The sequence below is a fragment of the Trichechus manatus genome, unplaced genomic scaffold (assembly GCF_000243295.1).
Source record: "Trichechus manatus latirostris isolate Lorelei unplaced genomic scaffold, TriManLat1.0 scaffold00180, whole genome shotgun sequence".
NCBI lineage: Eukaryota > Metazoa > Chordata > Mammalia > Sirenia > Trichechidae > Trichechus > Trichechus manatus.
This window is the reverse complement of record NW_004444116.1, coordinates 1,947,493-1,953,050: the sequence shown is the minus strand read 5'-3', so window position 1 is coordinate 1,953,050 and position 5,558 is coordinate 1,947,493. Positions and strand designations below refer to the sequence as shown.

The window sequence follows — 5,558 nt, the reverse complement described above, 5'->3', positions numbered from 1 at the left end:
ATTTTAGTCTCATTTTACAGGCTCTTTTGGCTAGCAGAACATTTTCCAAAGGGTCTTAAAACAGTCCTGAATTCTTTCCGCCTGGGATTCGGTTTGGCTAACGGAAGACGAATATGAGGGCCTTGGAGAAGGAACAATGGTACTGTTTTCAGTAACGATAAGATCTGCATGTTATCGGTGTATCCCAGACTAGGGAGGGTCAGGGCTACTTGAATGTAATTCGGAGGAAGCTTTAAGTGGAATTCATCCTCAGAGGTGGTCACTCCCTGCGTGAACACAAAATAAGATAAAATAATTATACGAAACGTTTCCAGCTATTAAAAGGACAGGTTTCCTATCTGACTCCCTATTTCTGTCAGGGGATGTAGCTCAGTGGTAGAGCGCATGCTTCGCATGTATGAGGCCCCGGGTTCGATCCCCGGCATCTCCAATGTGGCATTGCCTGTTTCGCTTTTTGTTTAATTCATTCTCTAGCTTAGAATTATTAAATAAAATATTTTAGTCCGTTCTCATCTTGTTTCTATCATTTTCTTTAAACTGAGTTATTTCTTGTCTTTGTTTATTTTTCTTCTGTTTAGTTCATTAAAACTCGCCATATTCCCTACTTCTGAAAACTCCTTGGGGTGGATGTTTTATTACGTAGTGAGTTGTACAAAGCCAGAGAGACAGTTCAAAAATAAATTAATACCATGAATGCATCCAGGAAGAAGGAATACAGCTGTCTTAGGATCTTTTAAATGAGGCTGTATTCTCACTCTCCAGTAGAGGAAAAATCAGTAAAAATAAACCGTCTCTTTTAGTAATTTTTGAGGGGGGAGGTAGCTTGCCATTTTAGTATTTAGGTGAGAGTTGCATATCAGTCAGTCCTCAAGGGTTCCCCTAGGACCGTAATAGGGATTTCTTGATGTGCTGTAATTACTAACCTAGTTACCATTTCTCACTGCATCTTTGGCCCTACTCAAGGATTCTGTGCAGGAGAGCTGGTCATGGTCCTCTGCAGGAGGTTTGAGAAAGTAGTAAAGGTTAGAAACAGCCTGTGGAAATGGAAAGCAAAGTTGGTTAGAAGCTCACAAAAGATTGCCTGACGGCCCTGAGGACCCAACTGAGGTTGCTTTCTGGGTAATTGTAGTTAAATGACTTTTTAGGTGTATGTGATTTCTGCATTGCGTTTATGTTCATGCCTTGATTCAGTTGAGTGCCTTGGCATATTGATAATGAATTTATTGTTTTTGTTCACTTTTAAAAAACGCGCTAAAATGGAAAAATGTATTTTTTTGTTATTTTTAAGAGAAAATTCAATCATTTATTCCATAAATATTATTAAGTGACTCATCTATGTTACCATGTAACTGTGCTAAATGTATACAACCGAAAGTCCAGTGAGGGAGAGCCAATATGTAAGCAAATATTTGCAATTCTGTATCATAGTTACCATATTGAAGGTTTGTAAAAGATACACTGAGATACAGAAGAGGGTAAGATTAACTCTTCTTGAGTAGGTAGGTCAGGGAAAGCTCCACAAAAGAAGAGACATCTATGCTTTGTATTAAAGAATGAGTGGAAGTGTTACAGCTGGAAATGAGGGTCATAGTGTTATTCTAGTCATAATAAATAGCATGCATGTGGCATGAAGACCTGACACAAAATGCTGGAAAATTTAGGTATTACGTACGGCTACATCATAGGACGTGATGGGGAAAGGTGAGAGATGATGCAGGAATAGATAGCTCATCAAGGGTCTTGAATTCTGTATCAGCCATGGTTCTTGGTGGCAAAAACAAAACACTGAATATAGTTGAAAAAAATGGAAAAGAATATCTAACTGGATGAGCTTAGATCAATGCCAGCAGCCTGGGAAAACAAGTATCTGGCTCTAAAAATGTCAGATTTCCTAAACATAATAAAGGAGTTGAGCTACCAAAAAAAAAAAAAACCAACAGCGGCTAAAGTTTCCAATGACATCTCTATGTATGCCTTCCTAGGGGACTCAATAGGCAATGACGAGACAATGAAGTATTTTAAAACAAAAATCATATTAAGCCAGTAATAGAAATTGATTGAAGTTTATTTAATGTGTGACTTGCAAATCAGGGTAACATTTCAACTAGGGAGTGAAAGATGTTACAAAGAAGAAAGAACTTTCGAAGATTCTCATACCCAATCTTATGACGAGTAACTACACATTCCCATGGAAAACGGGCTAGAATAGAACTGGTAAAACAACTTATGGTCATGAAGGATTCCAACAGCATTATCTTGAAGAACAATGAAAATAATTACTGATTTACCCTAAAACATAGTTCTAGTCTGACTTTTGGAGTTTCTGTTGAAACTGCACATAGATAATTCTTTTAAAAGAGCACAATGCCTAAGGCAAAATATTCTGTACTAACTAATCTAGTCCACTTTTGAGTTAAAGGTGACTTTTAGGAGATCAGCATTCTCAAAGCTCAAGGTTCAAAGGTCATCTTAGGGTGATAGCTTGGGTGAGTCACCTCAACTCTGTTCCTCAGGCGTTACAATCAAGAGACAATCACAATCAGATTTTAATTTTCCAAAGTCAATTCTATAAATAATGTGGAAAATAGATTGGGAATGACAGTGAAATGACACTAAAACAAAGAGATTAGTTAAGATATTGTTACAAGAGTCCAGATGAGCTGTGGTGGGACCTTCACTGAGGAGTATGTTTCAGTATATAAAGACTTGTCCTATGATCATTCTTTAGGAACCAGAGTAAGAGCAGTCAGAGACTTGAAACCTGTCTCAGGGGGGCTAAACAGTAGGTACAGCTGAATTTTTTTTCCAAGAGATTGACATCCAGCAAGGCTGGAACCACCTCAAGGTTGAAGCTAAATTCTAAGAACCCTGTCTGTCCCAATCTCTTAATTTCACAATTAACCACTTTTTCCCACCCATTTTTCACTTACAAGGGGATCTTTTAGACTGTGAGGAATATGTAATTTACTGCTCCAGACATTGTTGCTGCTAGTTGTCATCCAGTTGGTTCCAACTCCTGGCAACTGTCTAGAAACAAAGTCAACTATATAGAAACAATAATTTAAAGTTGTTCATCCCAAATCTGTGCATTATACGGATTACTTTTATAAAAATAAATAATTTTTTGTTGTTATTGAGAATAAACAAAAATGTACACCAATTCAAGTTTCTACATGTACATTTCAATGGCATTGATTACATTCTTTGAGTTGTGCAACCATTCTCACCCTCCTTTTCTGAGTTGTTCCTCCTCCATTAGCATAAACTCACTGTGCCCTAAAGTTCCTATCTAGTCTTTCGAGTTGGTATTGTCAGTTTGATCCTTTATAGATAGATTTAAAAGTGCATCATGTTCAAGGCAGACATTCTTTTCTAGTTAAGCTAAACTACTGTTTGGTTTAAAGAAGACTTCAGGGGATATTTTTGGTTTAAGTTTTAAAGATTATCTTAGGGCAATAGTTTTGGGTGTTCATTCAGCCTCCATGGCTGTAGAAAATATGGATTCCATGAGAATTTGAAATTCTGTTCTGCATTTTCCCTTTTGATGAGAATTCTTCTACAGAATCTTTGATCAAAATGTTCAGTAATGGTGGCCATACACCGTCCATTTCTGGTCTCATAGCAGAGGAGGCAGTTGTTCAAGAAGGCAAGTAGCCACGTATTCCATTTCCTCCTCCTGTTCCTGACTCTCTTCTTCCTCTGTTGCTCCAGGTGAAAAGAGACTAATTGTTATGCCTTCAATGGCTGCTTGCAAGCTTTTAAGACTTCAGTAACTACACAATGAATTAGGAGGTAGAACAGAGGCACTAAACCTGTTATTAGGCCAATTAACTGGGATGTCCCATGAAACCATGACTCTAAACCTCCAAACCAAGGAACTGAATCCCATGAGGAGTTTGGTTGTACACAAGCAACCTTAGCAGCTTTTTTTTTTCATTGTTGTAAATATATCTATGACACAACTTTTGCCAATTAAACTTTTCACACGTGTACAACTTATTGACAGCAATTGCATTAACCTGCTGTGCAACCCATAAGCAATCACCCCCTTTTTCCTCTTCCCTCCAACCCCTGGTAACCACTAATAAACTTTGGTCTCTATAGATTTGCCTTTTCTTGTCTTTTTATATAAGTGAGGTCATATATTTGTCCTTTTGTGATTTACTTATTTTACTCAACGTAATGTCTCCCAGCTCCATCCATGTTATAGCATGTATCAAAACTTCATTTTTTCTACTGACTGAGTAGTATTCCATTGTATGTACGTACCACATTTTGTTTATCCATTCATCTGTTGATGGGCATTTAGGTTGTTTCCGCCTTTTGGCTATTGTGCATATTGCTGAAATGAACATTAAAGTACAACTCTCTGTTTGAGTCTCTGTTTTCAGGTGTTTTGGTTGTATACCTAGGAGTGGAATTGCTGAGTCATATGATAGTTCTATTTTTAGTTTTTTGAGGAACAGCTGCACTGTTTTCCACAATGGCTGTACTATTTTGCATTTCCACCAGCAGTAGATAAGTGTTCCAATTTCCACACATTCTCGCAAACATTTATTATTTTCTTTTCTTTTTTTTTGTAATCTTAGCCATATGTGGATTACTTTTTAAGTATAACGAAAACAAAAATATTTCACAGGAGCCCCAACATTGACTTTTATTATAATTTAATATAAATATGCGCGAATGTAACTTGATCACGTCCTTCTGCTCAAAATCCTACAATGGCTCCGCATTTCTTTCAGCGAAAAGCCAAAATCCTTACAAGGTCCTGCAAGATCCTACATGACCTGGCTACCTTTCACTTCTCAGACTTCACTTCCTGTGTCTCCCTCTCTTGCTTACTCCACATAGTAAGACAAACTAGTCTATCTTCACTTACTCAAATACAGAAAACTTCCCAACTAATTGCCTTTGTTCTGACTGTTTCCTCTGCCTGAAACTCTTTTAGATATCCCCTTGACAATTCTGTCACCTTCTTTACATATTTGCTCAAATATCATATTCTCAATGATGCCTACTTGGACTATTCTCTTTAATAATAAAATCTGTTCTTTCTACCCATAGTACTCTTGATCTCATTTATCCTGCTGTAATTTCGCTTTATTTTACATCACTTATCACCTTCTAACATTCAACATCATTTATTTATGTGGTTACTTACGTGAGTGCCCATGGGGACAAGACAACAGTCAGATAAGTTTGGGTAGTGGTAAGCAGGGAAGTATAAGTCAGAGCTAAGTGAAGTTAGGGGTGGCGGACCAGGAGTAGCCACCTGCTGGTTATTACCTTACAGGGGGTTAAGGATTAACTGAGATACCACACATGGAATTGATTTACGCACTGGACTTGGAAGCCACATGGCCAGTTGGAGTCACCCCTCTGCCACTAACTAGCCATACGACCTTGAGTAAATGACTTAACCTCTCTGGGTCTTCATTTTCTCATATTAAAGTCAGGATAATAATCACTGCTATCTCTTCGGTTGTTGTGAGGATTAAACGACTTTAATAAAAGCTTTTACAGCAGAGGCAGGCACATTATAAGTTTTATATCAA

General features: G+C 37.6%; 1 non-coding gene across 1 annotated transcript; it reads left to right on the top strand.

The window, feature by feature from the left end:
* The first annotated feature begins 358 nt into the window (after positions 1–358).
* On the top strand, positions 359–430 carry TRNAA-CGC (transfer RNA alanine (anticodon CGC)). The gene has a single exon. It is a non-coding gene; the product is annotated as a tRNA-Ala (tRNA).
* Positions 431–5,558: the final 5,128 nt, after the last annotated feature.